We start from the raw sequence: 17,103 nt of genomic DNA, 5'->3' as shown, positions 1-17,103 counted from the left end.
CAAGTTCTTTATTTTCATACTTATCTCTTTTAGACCTAATTTAAAAATCAAGCCTATGAATGTAATGCTAGTATCTGTATTAGTGTCCTAGAGGTTGCTGTAAAAAGTATCACAAACTGAGTGGTCTAAAATGCAGAAATTTGTTGTATCACAGTTCTGGAGGTTGGAAGTCTGAGATCAAGGTGTCAACAGGGTTTTTGGCTTTTGAAGGCTGTAGCTGAGAACCTGTCCCACGCCTCTCCCCTAGCTTTTGGTGGTTGGCTGGGAATCTTCGGTGTTCCTTGGCTTGTTGAAGTATCATCCTGATATCTACTTTCATCTTCAAATGTGTTCTCTCTCTGCTTTCATCTGTGTCCAAATTTCTCCCTTTTATAAGGTCATCATACTGGATTTGGGGCCCATCCTATTCCATTGTGGCCTCATCTTTACTAGTTACTAGTTACACTCACAATGACCCTGTTTCCAAATAAGGCCCCATTCTGAGGTACTGGGGATTAGGACTCCAATATATGAATTTGGGGGGAAGGGGGCACAATGCAACCCATAAGAGTATCCCATTTACTGTTTACATACATGAAAGCTGAGACTCCGAATATGCAACACGTGTGAGGGACACACACTAAGTATTAGCTGTACATAGGTCATTGTTTTTGTACATGAGAGAACTAGGGTTTGAAGTCGTACTTCCCATCGCATCAGTAGATCCTGCAGTTTCAAAATCACAGATGCTTGATAGGACTCTGCTGAAAAAGTAGGGGGTTTTGAAAGCCAAATTGAGGTATTTGGTATTAATTCTGGAGGAAGTCATGAAAGATTTCTAAGCAAGTGAGTGAAATAACTAAGCTTATGTAACTGGTGGCTAAATATTGAATAAGGTCTCCATTTTCCAGAAAAAAATCATTTTACGGTTAATGCCTTATCTTCCTAATACTCACTATGTTTTAGCTTTTGTTAGGGTGGGTGACAAGTGTCACAATTGAGGTTAGTGGCAAAGCTAGGGGTCAAACTTGACCTCTGACTCCTAAGGAATTTCTCTTTCTTTTGCACTTTATTGCAGCTTTCTGATTCTCTGGCCCCAGCAAGGTGTCCAACAAATCAGTCCTACTAGATGTTAGTATCAGATGCCACAAGTTCAAGGGTTCAGTTCCACAAGACTGTCCTCACTTCAGAGTCCAGTTCAGATTTGAAGTCCCCCAAGCTATCAGCAGTTCTGTCCAAGTTGGCTACAAATTTGGGGGTTCTCACAAAGCTCACTCAGGTTATAATTTGTAAGAATGACTCACCGAACTTAAAAAAACATCATAGTTATGTTTACTGGTCTATAATAAAGGATAAAATTCAAGAACACTCAGAGAATTCCAAAAGCTTTAGTATCTTTGTACTAGGAGACAGGGACAAAGAGCAAATATGTAATTTTTATTATGTGTCAGCAGCCCTAGAGTGATATATTAGTTTCACTATATATTAGTTTTTTTTAATCAGAAGCATTTCTAGCTCATGATTATTTTTTGACTCATTCTGGGCATATCCATGTCTCCAACTTGAAAAAAAAAAAGACTAGGAATTCTTTAAAGGATGCAGTACATATTGCTTATTAAAAACTATTATAAACCAGGAAATGGGCAAAGCGTTGGGAATAACAAATAACATCCTGACAATGGCAATTAGTGACTCTAGGTCATTAGATTTCCCAGATACCTTTTCTGGGTCTTTAGCCTTAGGGAAAAAACCCCCAAAAACAATCAGCTTAAATTTGTCCAGCACTTCACAGTTTATGTAGCATAACCTTTGTCCTACTTGAATTACTCATCCGGCTGATCTTCCTCCTGGGGTCTGTCTAGATCTTATCTCTTTGGATCTATAGGAGGATCATTTTGTCTCAGATGGCTTGGTGGAATCTAAATTTCCATCCTTAGTGGTTTCTACTTTTTTTAAAAAAAGCAAATGAAAAATAAACAATACAAATTTCTTCCTGTTCCCTGAGATAGAGATGATGCCATGGACCTCCTCTGCCTGGTCCACCTGCCTGACCGAATGGTTGCCTTCCTTCTCACCCCACCCCCAAGATCTAACCATGCTCTCAGCCCTGTTTGTTCTGTAAAGCTGTAGTAGTGGAACAGCAATAACAGTGAACAGAATCCTGTGATGAAACTTATTATAATTAAAACCAATAAAACCATCATTGTCACATGACCTACAGTCCAAGGTCAAAGGCATCCCGAAGGAACAAACTAAGAACAGCCCCAGAGGACAGAGAGATGCTATAATTGATTGAAACACAGGGTTCCTTGGCATGAGCCACACCAGTTCTAGTGGGTTATTACCTGACTCCTAGTGAGACAGATAAAGACAATGAGATGTCAAAACACTTCATAATGTTGAGAAAGTGACCTTCAAGACCAGTTGGAAAATACTCAGAGGGGATCAACTGGGCCTTGAAGAAAACCAAAAAAATGTCACTTAAGGACTGTTCAGCTTATAAAAAAATACATGGGGGGATCAGATCTCTATCTTAATTTATCAGAAAAGCTATATATGTGGTAGGTTGAAGTAAGGGAAAGAGGTGGAAAATTTTCTGTTGGTCGAAAATGCCCAGAGATGATCTTGGGTACATTGCTCCGTGATGAGTTCCCTGTTTGGGTACATGTAGGGAGAGACTGGGACAGTTTTTGAAAGGGATGCTGTTGAGGAGAGCCAAAACAACCTGGGCTTTTGTCCTTTAAACCCCAAATCTCCCTTTGAGTCTTGAGATTCTGCATTTCAAGTATCCCCTCACTAAGTCTAATCCCAGCTATATATGCACACACACAAAAAAATACTGTAAAAAAAACTAAAAGTCACCTGGAAAGCAATATGTCTCTGAATTCCATGTGCTATGGAGAGGCTCATCCCTCAGGCCCTGCTGTCCCTGTCTGCTCCCACTAAGCCCTTTGTCTCTAGGATGGCAGGGCCCGAGGAATACTTAGTGTGACTTGCCTGGTACATGCCAAGCACCAAGCAGCTCTGATTCAACTGATGTACAAGACTCCTGCCTCGCTGCCCCGTCAATCACCAGCTTCTCCATTATGGCAAAGACTATACTAGAGAAATAAAAATGGAAACGCAAAGTGAGAACGGAGAGGAGCACAAATTGTCCAACCATATGTGACTGATAGCTTGTAACATTTCAGTGTCTTTGGAAAGCCAAGTAAAAGCTGGCAGAGAGGCCACTTTCCTGAGAAGAGAAGTAGTTACTTCAGTAAACTGAATACAGGAGAAGAGATGAAACTATTTTTGAGAGAATATGATAATCACCCAAACCACTCTTGTGAAAAAAAAAAAAATCAACATCATAAAACTCTCCAAAGTCAATGACCATCCATCTGGAATAATGGCAGGTTATCTCTGACACACTGAAAACCCTGTAGATAAAGAGATGACAAACAAAACCAGCCCTCCCATGTGATTAATGATCTGAAATGTGCCTGGTTATTCCCACAGGCCCTGCTCTCCCACTCACCATCTCAAACAGACACCATGTGCTGACCTCTTTATTCTCCATTGCTTCAATTATACCCTGTCTATCCAGGGAAAGTACTGGATGGACTGGCATTTCACCCCCTTCTCACTTCCAGTCTGAGTTTTCAAAGAATTCCTTGATGAATGTAGAGTTCAACAGAATCCATAACCAAATGACCAAATGCTAAATCTACACCCTGGACTAGGGCTGTGGGATTACACAGGCCAACTAAACAAAATGCTTTCCTTCAAGAAGACGAATGCAGTCATACAGGATGACCTGGAGAGAGAATATGGCACATGCTAAGCTTGGGTATGGTGATGTGGACACTTAGGGAACATTACTGCTTCCAGTCTGGAGCTTGGGAGTGTATATCCCAAGAAGGATAAGATGAATAGGAATAGGTAACTCATAGATATTCTTGCTCATGGAAATGCACAGTTATTTACACTACTTGTCTATCAGCATCTACTTTCCACATTATCCTCTTTCCTAATGTTAACATTATGTGAATGTGTGTGTATGTGTGTGTGTGTGTGTGTGTGTGTGTGTGTGTGTGTGTGTGTGTGTGTGTTGTATTGTCAGATCTGACAGATAAGAAAACTAAAATTCAGCGACTTTCAATGACAACGTTAAGGCCAGGATTGGAGTCCAGAGCAGCGGATAACAAATTCCGCTGTTTCCATCAAAATGGCCTATGGGCTATACACTTGTTCGTATTTCATTTTCTTCTCAGAAATGATTATTCTACCCTCTGCACTCTGAAGGTCATTTGTGGTAGCTACATAGAAGGAATCAGCTCTTCTGTAAAAATGTCACAGGAAATACGTTATACTGATTTCAGGACCCTTGCATGGCTGGACAATGAATGATCAAAAATTCAGCTTAACCTGTTCTGCACTTCTTTTCCCTCCATTCGTGAAATGGAAATCACCTATCCAGTCTCAGTTCTCACCACTGCCCAAGTTCCACTGCTCAACTACAGAAACCTCTGGCCCCTCAGAGCTGTGGTACCCTCCCCAGCCCACACTGCCACCACAGTCGTCTTTCTCATCCCTTTCTCCTTTTCCTTTGGAAAGGGTTAGTCATGGCTCCAGAGCCCCTGCCCTTCCCATGTCAGTCCTCATCGTATTTGTGGATGTAGCCGGGACCACGCCCACCGTATCTGCACCCCACCCTGGGCGTCAGCCCTGTGCTTGGCTCCTCTGAGCCATCCTGTGCTGAGAAAGGCAGATATAATATATATGTATTAAAACTACAGCACAAATGTAAACTTTTCTGTTTCTAACTCATTTAATACGAGCACATTTCATCTGGGCAGGCACTCCATACTTTAGGGTTTACATTTCTTTAGCTCTTTGCCTGGAACCTGTATTCTGTTTTCTCTAGCTGCTAGTCGGGTTTGTTTTTTCTATCATTTCTACTTTTATTTTCAGAGCACTCTCTTTTCTATTTCCTCTTCCGATCCTGAGATGTGCCTGCCATTTCTGTGAAATCCTGCCACGGCAAATAGTAACTCTGTGACTTTCAGAGCATAACAGGTATTTTGGATGGAGATGTCAAATGCATTCAGATCACAAAAGCCAGTCTTCTTTTCTCTCCCAGCCAGGCCTCTGAATGATGTTCTTACATAAAATGACCAACTCAGGGAAGACTGTCACACCTGAACTCTTTTTGTCGAACCCTAACTGTTTGACTGCACCAGCCCAGCATCATAAAACCTTCTCTTGGGGATAAGAGCTTAGGTTTCAAATCAGGTGGACCAGGGGTCTGATCCTGGGTCTACCATGTCCTGGTTAGATGACTTACTGAAGCCCTCTGGGACAAATTTCCTCAAAATAGTGCCAACCTCACTATGATTGTTGTAGGTTAAAATCAGGAATATGCATATATATATTTCTAAGCAGAAAGCTTGATACAATATAAGGTGTTCAAACACATCTTCACTCTTGATTCTTTTCTCAATCTCTTTCCCTCCCTATCTCTCTCTCATGCATTCCCTCACAACTTTCCCAGTTGTTTGATGCAGAAAATTCCTGTGAGATACACACACACACACACACACACACACACACACACACACACACACACACACACAAACACACACAAACATGCATTTCTCCTGTGGTATCAAGGCATGTTTTCATCCTTCTCAGAGCCCCCACCTTTTCCCCCCATAATTACAGATAATTTCATAGAAGCTGTATGGTTTGCATGAAGTTTTTTGCCACCTTCTTTTCTATTTGCCCCACCCTAGGTCCAACAAGCAATGCACACTTACTGGGCACCTACTGTACACTAGCAACCACGCCTTGGAGTATGTGATGAGCAGGAAGACAACATCCTGGTCCTCATGTGACTTGGGAGTCTATCTACAGAAACAGCCATTCACACAAATTCCATAGTACACTGTCCTAGGAAGGGAATATTAGAGTAGGGAAAGCCTGGAATCAGGGACACTTGTAAGAAGTCTCTTGAGAAAATTGGAACAAAATGAAAGATAGTCTGAGTTCAAATAATGTGAGAAAGACAGCTGGTTCCCATTGTGATATCTGGAGTGGGCATCAGAGGATACAGATGATACACACATGATTCCTTGGATGCTAGCTCAGTTAGACTGTAAATGGAAATGTGTCCAACCAAGATGGAAACAGGAGAGAAGAGGGAACATGGAAGGTTGTGATGAAGCCAGATTTGGATGTGTGGCCACAAAGGTTCTTGAAATTCAAGTAGAGCTGTCCAGTGGGCAGTTGCAGATTATAGTTTTGAACTCTAGGAAGCTCAGTGCCTGAGGCAAATGAGGATGCCTAAAAGTTGTGATGCATGAATGACTGAATTAATGTTAAAAAAACAATGTATTTTGGAAAATAAGACCTTCATCTTCTGTAACAAACATGGTATGCTCACAAATGAATGCAGTATCTAAATTCACAATTTTCTGGGTATATCTATGATCAACCTTTTCATCTAGAGTATCCAGAGGATAGGTATTTAACAGAAATAAATGGAGCATTTCTTCTGTCCTGGATCAGATGAAGCATCTTAGAGCATAAGTGAGTAGAATAAAATAGAATGACAGAGAGAATCCTTATGTCACTTTATACAGCTCTGGACTTTCGGGAAAACCCTTCAAAACCAGGCTCTGTTATCACCTCCATTGTGAGACCTTGATTTACCCGACTTTCCTTCCTTCTTTTCCTTTCCAACCCATGCTTACCCTTATGAGAAACAAACACCCCATTTTATATGTGATTCTGGGCTTGGCATGGGCTTACAACCAGAAGGATACTGGACCTGACATTTTAATTGTATATCCTCGGCAAGGCAGTTCAGATGGCTAAGCAATAGCATTTAAAAATAATACCATGTACATAATACCTACTAATCATTAAATAAATGTTTTCAGAATGGCTGCATTTAATTTAATGGGGATATTACAAGGAATAGAGATGACACTCAGAAAGATCTGACACAAAGCCGGGCTCCATGACCACTACAGATAAGTCGGTTGTTGCATTTATCCCAATATTTTATGCTTATTCTGCTCTACCCTTCTGCTGCATTCTGAAATATGAACTCCTCATGGACAGTCCTGTTTATTCATCTCTGTGTTCACAGTACTTGGCACTTAGTAGATGCTCAGTAAATATTAGCTCAATTGGGCCAGTGAGGAAGGGCCAGAGGTCCTTGGTCTGGTTGCCTTTACCCTTAAGATCCACAGTTGGGTGAGAGAGGATGAAGCAAAATCGGACAGGCAGAAGGGGAGGAAGAGAGAGGGAGACAGGAGAGAGGGAGAGAGCATGCCTCTTCACACAAATAATAGAGCTCAGGAAAAGAGACTGCCCCAAGGGCACCCTCCTCCAGGAGCTCTGTGGCTCGTGGGTCCCCACCCCTGCCCTCTGCCTAGCCAAAGGGCAAAGCTTGTTCATTCCACATCACTATGTGTGTCCCAGCTCCACGAGTTAATGACCTATCTCAGTGGCCCAGTCTTTCTTCCTCCAAAGCTCCCCTGCTCTTGTCTCCTCCTTTGAGCTCCTGGTCACACTTTATATAACGTAATTACAGCTCAGGTTGACGCCTCAGTTCCCAGAATGCCGAGGTTACTCTTTTAATTGCAGTGAGTTCTTTTAAGTCCCTGCTTATTTTTAATTATGAATGCCGGAGGCTGGCCTGCCACAGTATAACTTTCAGCTCCAGAGAAATAAGCCCAAGAAGCAGAGAAGTAATAGGAATCCCATTTTCATGCAAATTGCATCAGTGACAAAGAAATGTGGGAGTAGAGACTCATTCCTGCATTCCTGAGAGGTGACACTGACCTTTGAAAATGTCCAGCTCCACATTTAGAAGAGATTTAGATAAAACTGCTCATTATATCATGGTTGCGGGCCCTATAAACATATCAGTAACACAACTCTCTTGCCTGTGTTTATGGCTCATTTCTGATATTTTGATTGGCAGAATGGGCCTTAAGCAACACTCTCATTAAAAAAAAAAAAATCTGCCTTCCAGAAACCAAACTCCTCAGCCTAGCACCTAAGACTACATGTTTTCAATGACAAGTACCAGGAGCTACTCTCCCTGTGTGAAAATTTTCTTTTCCCGTTGTCCCTGTGGTTGCTGTAGGCAGATAGCATTTCTTTTACTTCTTGTGTCTGGTGCAGCATCAAACACCCCAAATACGATGATGATGATGATTAAAGTAATACTGATTAAAATATTATTAAGTTAAACTATTTCATTATTTATTATTATAAAACAACTTTAAGTCACCATAAGCTTGGCTTGTATCTTAAGTCTACCCCTGAAGAATTCCCCATTACTAAAATCCAGAGCAGCTCACGGCTTTTCTGAGACGAGTGAGGTTATCTTTGAGGTGCCTGCTGATTAGGTGACCCTTCCTGCCTCTCCTCCTGCCCCCCTCTGCTATGGGGCGTGCACAGGTGGTGAGGAAGATGGGGAAGGCCATCTCATACTGACCTAGTATGCCGCTGTGCCAGCAAAGACGCTCAGTGCTTTATTCGTAGACTTCCCTTGAAATCTGAAATGACCTCATGAAAATGTGTATCACGAGACCTGACTTTCATAGGAGAAAACTGAGGCTCAGAGGATTTTGGTTGACTTAAAAAGCCACTGTCTTAGCTTGCATTCCGAAGAAGCAGGAAGACCTTCTCCACTTGTAGAAATGGAGAGGTAACACCATGGTCCACTAGGACCTGCTGGAACTCAATCCAAACATGAAACTTGGATTTTACTGGGTTGCTCCAACCGAGAGAGGAGGAAGCTGGGGTGGCATTCACACTTCTGTCAGTTACTGCTTAACGGCTGCTCTCCCAGGCACAGTAGTTTCCTGCCCATGGTAGTAGTCTGTCAAGAGGCTGGGCAGAGAGGTCCTTACTCTGCTTCAGAGAAAACCCTTATTCAAAGAAAGCCACACACAGGCATCTGGAGTTAGTGGCTACCCACTTAAGTGTTAGGGCCTAATATACAGGAAGGAGGGACCAACAACATCTGTTACATAGAGACACTCGTAAAGACTAGAACAGGAATTCAAATCCAGGATTGTCTGGCTCCAAAGTGTACAGTGACTCTATTATAGTGCAAAATATCATATGTCTATGGAAAGGGTAGGATTACATAAAACTAGAAGGATGTTTGTCAGTCTGTATCTGGGTCTAAATTATAGATGTAATTAAATTTGCTAAATATTCCGTACACAATCTGAGGTCACAGCCTGGTAAGGATGGATGTGATTCTTTCCCTCAAACCACCACTCACCACAGGAGAGAACAGATCATTCCCATGTCCTGCCTATACACAGCCTCCACCCCACCCCAAGATCCTGTCCTCGCATCCACAGAGCTAACACACCTTTGTGTTGGCTAGAAGAGAGAAGAGCCCCCAAATGTCTAATGCTTCCGACTTCCTAAGAAGGTAGGCTATTCTCTCATCCTCTGGGCCATCACACCTCCAAGAGCTGCTGGAAGGAAGACTTGCCCCATACCCTCCATATTAAACAACTGTCTACCTTCTAGTATACTGTCAGGGCCACTGGTAGCATCTATCTACCCTTCATCCTTCTTTAGACCTGCTTTTTCCAAAACCCCCTTCCCTACTCCATCGTCTGGTGGTCTATGATCACTTAATTCTTTCGTTGTGCATTCTAGAAAACCTAGAGTTGGCCAGCAACATGCTCTTCTGATTCTTCATTAAGTTCCCATTCTGTTCACCTCTTGTCCTACCCATCCAGCAACTACAACTGCTTTCCGTGCAGCTTTCTTTAGCGTGGGCCTATTTGCTCTTACTCCCATGTCAGAACTGGATGTTGGCTGTCCTCTCTCTTCATTCTTCCAAACATTTTCTTTTTCCTCCTTCTTCAAGACACCTAACTCCTTTGAAATGCATACTGTTAAACGCTATCCTCGATTCCTCTTCCCTTCTGCTGCCAATTACCTGCCTCTTCATCAATCCCTTGCATTCACTGATGATTTTAACACCTGGTTTGCTGTTTCTCTGCATCTCGATCCCTGGGCCATCATTCTTCATGATTTCAAGGTCCATTTGGATGATCCAGTTAACACTTAGTCCTCTCTGTCCTTTAACATGAGCTGTAATGATCTTTCCACCACCCCACCTCAGACACCCTGGGCTCTCATACCATTAACCTTGTTACCACCAGTGACTCGACCATATCCTGCAACTCTGTCACCACTTCCTCCATGTCCAATTCACTTACATTTTTACCACATTTCAGCCTCTTTCATCCTCACTAAGATCTTCTATCTTTGCCCTTTTGTTTTCTGTTCATGTCATTCCTTCTTTTTCTTACTTCCCTTCTTAATGCTGTAACCACTCATTGCAACAACATTTATTGCCTTTCCCTCTATCCTGCTGTCCTGGCATAACCGTAACTCTAGTTAAATCTAATTACCCAACAACTCTGTCTCTACAGCTGAACAACTAAGCATTCTAAGATATACAAAGCTTTGTTGCTGGTCTCATTTTATGAGTATGACCATAGATCCTAATGGGTATTTCAGAATTCCTGGTTATCCAAATATCCTTCCTTCATGCATCTGTCTTCCCGCTCTCCAGATGGATATTTTACATTTTTGCCCTCTTCAAACCTACTTCTCCCCCTTCACTTTCATTACCTAACATTTGACCTAGACAACAGAGACCATTAGACTTCCCCACATAAGCTATCATGGACACACTCATCCCACAAATATTCAGCTTAATTTGTGTCACTCATTGTTCATCTTCTTCTGTTGCAGTCTGCGGGCAAGAGGGCACCTGGGTGACGCCAGAGCATGTTTGGTGGCATCTGATTCTTCAGGGAGACTCATATATTCCAAGAGCCCTTACCTCTCTCCTTGACGTTGTCTCCCCAGGGGAGAAAGGGAGTCCACATTTACTGAGTCCCAACACCTGTCAGTCCCACTCTTACCTGATGTACAAGCTTCACAGCAAACTTTACAGTACGTAGCATTTCTGACATTTTACATTTGTTGAGTTTCTGTTACGTGCCAAAGCCTCCAACAGGGATGTCTTACACTTCACCTCAATCATCACAGCATTTCTGGGAGAAGACATAATATGCACTTTGTGTAGTTGAGAAAATTAAGGTTTGGAGACTTTGAAGAACTGCAGGAAGACCCTCAACCAGGGAGTGGCAAAGTTGAGAATGAAAATGAGGTCTATCTGACCTGGAGATTCAAAACTTAAACCAGATTAATTAAACCTGAAGAAATTACAGACCACAGAAGAGAGCCTAGGCATGTGTGCTATATACTTGCACTCTCTGATTTATTTTTCAAGTTATCCTAATGAAATAGGTTAGGATTTCCTGATATGCTACAAGCTTTTTCTCTTTTGGGCCTTAATCCTCATTGTTCACGACACTGAACTGCCCTTTTCTTTCTCCCCAGATGTGTGCATTATGCTTCATCCTGCCCAAGTCCAGAGGGATACTGGAAGCAGTCTATCTTGAACAGGTAAGAGACCAGGCTCTTGGGTCAGATAATCAGAGAGAAGCTGGAGGATTAAATAAGATAATGTAGTAAAGTGTCTGGACACTGCAGCCTTCAGAAAGGTCACCAGTAGTGGTTATTGCTATCATTATTTAAATAGTCATAGTAGTTGTTGTTATTATTATTAATATTATTTTTGGCTTCAGTTCCACCTCCCCTTGGAGACTCTTTCATCTTTTTCAGTAGAAGTGAGCACTCCCATCTCTGGCATTCTAAAGAAATATAGCTGGACTTCCCTTCTGATACTCAGCATTTTCTGTCTGGTTTATAATATATTTCTTCTTCTCTGTTACTTTCTATAAAAACTGTATTTTCCTTGAGGATGGGGTTTGGCTCATCTATTTCTCTCTCATCATATTTAGAATGTGGGTGTGTATATAGTATAACACCAGGGAATATTTATGGAAGGAAGGAAGAAAGGAAGGGAAGAAGAGAGAGGGGGATGGAAAGAAGGAGGAGACAGACAAAAAAAAGGAAAAACAAATCAAAAAGCCAAAACAAGAAGAGAAGAGAGGCCAGAAGGATGCAGAACACGAAGGCTGAAGACATTAGAAAGTGATGCCTAAATCCAGTGGTGTTCAGCAAATAACATAATAATAGTAACACTAATAATAATAATAATAATAATAATAATAATAAATAATTGTAATTCAAACCACTCCACTAACAATAATAACACCATACATCTGTGAATATCTATCTTGCACCAGACACCATCCTAAGTGTTTTTCCCATATTGTCTCAGGCGGCTATTGTTATCTAAATTTTGAAGATGAGAAAAAACTGAGACGAAAGAGCTTAAGTATGGTATCTGGGATCCTACCACTTGTCATGCAGCAGTCTGATGTCAGAGCCCAGCTCTGTACCATTGTTCTCAAAGTCCTTTTCCTTTTTCTAATTGTTTGGCAAGCTTTTTCTAAATAGATCGCAATAATCCTCTGAGTTTGCTGCTACTACCCCAACTTACTGAACCTTGGAATGCTGAGCGACTTTCCCACAGTCCTGTAGCTGGTCAGCTGTGGAAGCTGACTCATATTGCGGTCCCTGCCCACAGTTCCTGTGCACTCTCCACCTGACTATATGGGGAAGAACATGCTTAGTGTCTGGAGGAGGGGTAGCAAAGGGGCTACAAAGCCATTAAACTTGTGTCTGAGTGGTGAGGGCATCCAGTTTCTACCTATATCCTAACTAACCATGGAGTCTCGGGTATTTATTTATCTTGGTTAGTATGTTTCTTTTAGACTTTATTTTTAGAACAGTTTCAGGTTCATAGGAAAGCTGAGTGGAAGGTACCAATTCCTTATGCATCCCTATTACCAACACCCCTGACAAATGCATACCCTCACCTAACAGCAACATCCCCCCCCACAGTGGTTCATCTGTTACAACTGATGAACGTACACTGACACATCACAATCCTCCCAAATCCAGTTTATGTGAGGGCTCACGCTTGGTGTCATACAGTTTATGGGTATAGTATAAAATTTATAATGTCATGTATCTATCATCATAGTATCATACAGAATAGTCTCACTGTCTTAAAAATCCTGAGTTCTGCCTATTCATCCTTACCCCAAACTACACCCTTGGCTACTTTTTTTCGTTTGTCCATCTCCTACTAACTGAGACTTCCTTGGAGTAAAGAAATGTGCCTTTTTTATTTCTGTGACCGTGCATTACAGCACAAGGCTTGGCTCAAGATTCCACAAATATTTTAGTAACTGAATAAGTGGAGTTTCTATCCTGTGCACCTTCATACTGGATTAGGACACTCATGTACATTGTCATGGAGAAGGCAGTATCGCTATTGGACTTTAAAGAAAGAAAAGGAAGGCCTGAAATTGAGGATTCTAATGGCTCAATGCTGGGACTTTTCTAATGCATCACAAATAAGTTCATGTGGACCTCTATTTCATTGACATTATTTATCTATCTGTTTTATACATACAAATGTACACATAGAATGTTTTATAATATATATGTAACTTTGCATGCAAATTCAATGACTAGTTTTTGGAAAGTCCCCACCACATTTTCTTCCAGTATACACTGGGAGAAAAAAGGTCATATTTTATTGCACCATTTGCACAGGATTGAATGAGAAATGCACACCAGATGTCAGTGACAGAGAAGCAGTAACTGGGTAGTGGACAGCATCAGTGATTCAAGAGGAGGGTGTATTCAGGGCTGTCCCCCGGGGAGTTGCTGTAAGCCAAGTGGAGAAAGGACAGTATAAAGACCAAGCTAGAGGATAGGGTTTTACGTGAGTGACAAGGGAGAAGAAACAAAGTAAGGAGAATGGGCATTTTATAAAGTTATCCTCAAAATGACCTCACTGTCCAGAATTGCCTCGGACTGGGTAGGGTCTCTTTGGTCCAGTGCCATTCTGTGAACACCAATTTGCTTTCCTGGGCAGCCACCCCAAGACTCTGCTGCCCCACTGTCAACATTAACCATTCAGCTGTCATCATGTTCTTGTTTTACAAAATGAAAAATGGAGCCTATTTTGGGCCACTCGTAGGGTTCCAGAAATTGTATTTGCACAGCTGGAGAGTGCGCAGTTAACATGTGAAAATCAATCACTCCTCATACCTTGTCAGAGTTGGGCCATGAATTATGAAGAGAATACTAGGGTACATTTTCTCTCTAGTTCCTCTGTAAATCAGTTCCACACTTAGACTTAAATAAACTTTTCCTCCTTTGAGTGTGTTTATATAACACACTTGTCATGACACAGCGGACGAAGTATGGTTTTGGGAGTCAAAATGTCTTGTTCTGGTTCTAGAATTATCACTCACTAGGTATGTGTCTTTAATAAAATTACTTAACTTCTCTTAGCCTTAGTTTCCTCATCTGAAAAATGGAGATGGTTACATAATGCATGGGTTGTCAAGAAGATTATTATGAGGGTTAAATGAAATAATTTGAGGAAAGTGTCTAATAATATTCCTGGCTATTAGTCAGGATGCAATAACTATGCACTGGTATTATTTTTATTATTACTTTCAAGTAGCAGCAAAATAGGTTGAAATAAGAAGCCTCAATCTTTTGCTTTAAATTGGAGTTGAGCATTCCTTTCTTTTTTGTTTTCTTTTCCCTCCTTCCTCTTTCCCTCTCTTTGTCTCTCTGTGTCTGTCTGTTTCTCTGCCTGTGTCACCAGGAACAAATTTTAAAGAAAACAGTGGATGTTGATTGTGTGACAATTGTAGCATCATCAAAAATAATCTGCTAAACTAGACATTATAAAGAATGAACTGAAGTAGAAAAAGACTAGAGACAATGAGACTCATTAAGAGGTTCTGATTATCACCATTATCTTTGGAATTTCCTAACATGGATATTGGTACCTTTACCTCATTAGTCTTCAGGGCGAGATGCCTTAGAGTCATGAGTCATCCTTAACTTAATCCCTTCTTCTACCCTGCCCATCTAAGCATTCCCTCAATCCTGGCCATTTATCTTTCTAAATGTCTCTGGAATCTATTCCCTCATCTCCATTCCACTGACCCTGCGCACCTCTCACAGAACTTCTGTGGGTCTCCTAATTGTCTCCTGATACCTGTCTCACCTGTCATCCAGTTTTTACACTGTAGCTATTGTGATCTTTGGGACAGGAAAACACTCTAGGCCCTCCTTCATTTTAAGCCTTTTAAAGGCTGAACTCTGTAACCTGGCATATGAAGCACTTTGTGGCAGAGCTGGTATAGCTCTACTGCCCCATCTCATACTTTGCCATGCACCACCTACCCTCAGACTTGCTATTCTGAAGTCCTACTTTTCACCTTAAATCTCATGTTCATGACAACCCTTGCACATGCCAGTTCCTTCTACCTAGAATTCTCCCTCTCTACAGTCTGTACTTCCTCACTCTTTTTTTGGTGAACACCTGCCTTCTGGGCAGGTCCTCTTCCTGTAGAATAGGGAGGGTGTCCCTGGTGCTCCTGTACCATTGTGCGCATCACTCTTTTAATTGAACTGCATCTCAGTATGTTTATGTTTGCATATAAGTCCAAAGGGCAGAAATAGTCAAATAGTCTTCTTTTATACTTAAATAGCTATATGATCTTGATTTCTCCATAATCTTAAGTTGAAATAATAATGATGTCTATTTTGTAGAGCTCTTATGAGGATTACAGTAAATGTACATTAAGTATTTAGAGTAGTGATTGGCACTAGTCAGAAGTATGTGTTTATTATGACCTCTGGCTCCCTATATCCCAGGCAGGACCTGAAGTTTGTGTCCGTTTCTCACCCCAGGTGTACTTCCTCACCTACCCTCACCAAGTCTAAATGTTCCCCAAACTCACACCTTGAGTAGTTCTAACAACTCACACTTCCCATGAGGACTTCCCCAATCTCAGCAGAAAGATCTCTCTCCCTCCTCAGGGTCCCTGTCTTTCTCATATTTTGAGCCCCAAACTGAAGTTATATCATATAGATCCCACTTCCCCATGAAAGCTTATGTCACCTGATCTTGTAATCTTGAGGCAGGTGATAGTGGGACAGAGCCCTTGTAAGTCTCAAAAATCTCCATGCCAACTCAGCCACTTAGATAGACCTCAGCTGCTCTGACTAGTTGTGCCCTAGGCAAATGCAGCATTGTACTTTCAGCCAATCAGGAGTGAGTCGTGATGTCATTAGGAGGTGGGACTTTCTCCTCTCAGGAGGCAACATAAAGCCCAGACACCACAGCTCTGACGGCATCCTCTCTTGGAGCCCCTCCTGCCTAGAAGGCATTCTTGCTTTCTCTTTCTCCCATTAAAGCTGGTTGCTCTGTACTCTTGTCTGCTGGTTTCACTCTTTGTCACCTCCAAGAAACAATCCTGGGAAAAAACAGCATTCTGGCCAGTAACAGTCTGCACCTCCCTCCTTTCCCCTGAGTACCCAGAGCACAGCCAGGCATACGGGCAAGAATCTGGGAACATGTGCAGATAAAGGACTGCACTCACTAGTGTCTTAGTCCTTTCAGGTTGCTATAACAAAAAATATTATAGACTGGGTGGCTTATAAACAACAGAAATGCATTTCTCACAGTTCAAGGCACTGGCAGATTTGGTGTCCAGTGAAAACCTTCTTCCTGGTTTATAGACAACTATTTTTGCTGTGTCCTCACTTGGCAGAAGAGGCTAGGGAACTTTCTGCAGTCTCTTTCATAAGGGCACTAATTCTATTTATGAGGGCAACACCCATATAACCTAATCACCATCTGAAGTTCCTGCCTACAAATACCTTCATACTGGGGGTTGGGTTTCAACACACAAATCTGGGGAGGACACAACTATTCAGCCTGTAGAAACAGACTTCCCTAGGTTAGGTTTTCTTTTGAATGCTGGCAATATTGAGAGCCTGCTACAGTGAACACAGAGGAGATAAAATGGTATGGTTCAGTATATAGATCTGCCTTATTGCTAATTTCCAGGGTGTCATTTCTCTGCTTTGCAACTAGAGATAATAGGAGTCACTGAGTCCAAAACCATTCACCACTATGGTGTGGAAGATGAGGATCTGAAGAACAGATCCACAGAAGGAAGTATTTCTGAAAACAGGAAAGGGGAAAAAAAATATCCCATTGGC

General features: G+C 41.8%; 1 long non-coding RNA gene across 1 annotated transcript in view; it reads right to left on the bottom strand.

Annotated features, from left to right (window-relative positions):
- The window catches only part of LOC140844179 (uncharacterized), a 29,864-nt gene extending 13,537 nt beyond the window's left edge, over positions 1-16,327 (bottom strand). The window contains exons 1-2 of the long non-coding RNA XR_012122386.1: positions 15,998-16,327; positions 10,947-11,078 (exon numbers count right to left, since the gene is read on the bottom strand). This is a non-coding gene — a long non-coding RNA (uncharacterized lncRNA). The remainder of the gene's footprint in view (positions 1-10,946; positions 11,079-15,997) is intronic.
- Between the last annotated feature and the right edge of the window lie 776 nt (positions 16,328-17,103).

Source organism: Manis javanica, chromosome 11 (genome assembly GCF_040802235.1).
Source record: "Manis javanica isolate MJ-LG chromosome 11, MJ_LKY, whole genome shotgun sequence".
Lineage (NCBI taxonomy): Eukaryota > Metazoa > Chordata > Mammalia > Pholidota > Manidae > Manis > Manis javanica.
Note: the sequence above shows the minus strand (reverse complement) of the source record. Positions and strands in the feature narration are given on the sequence as shown.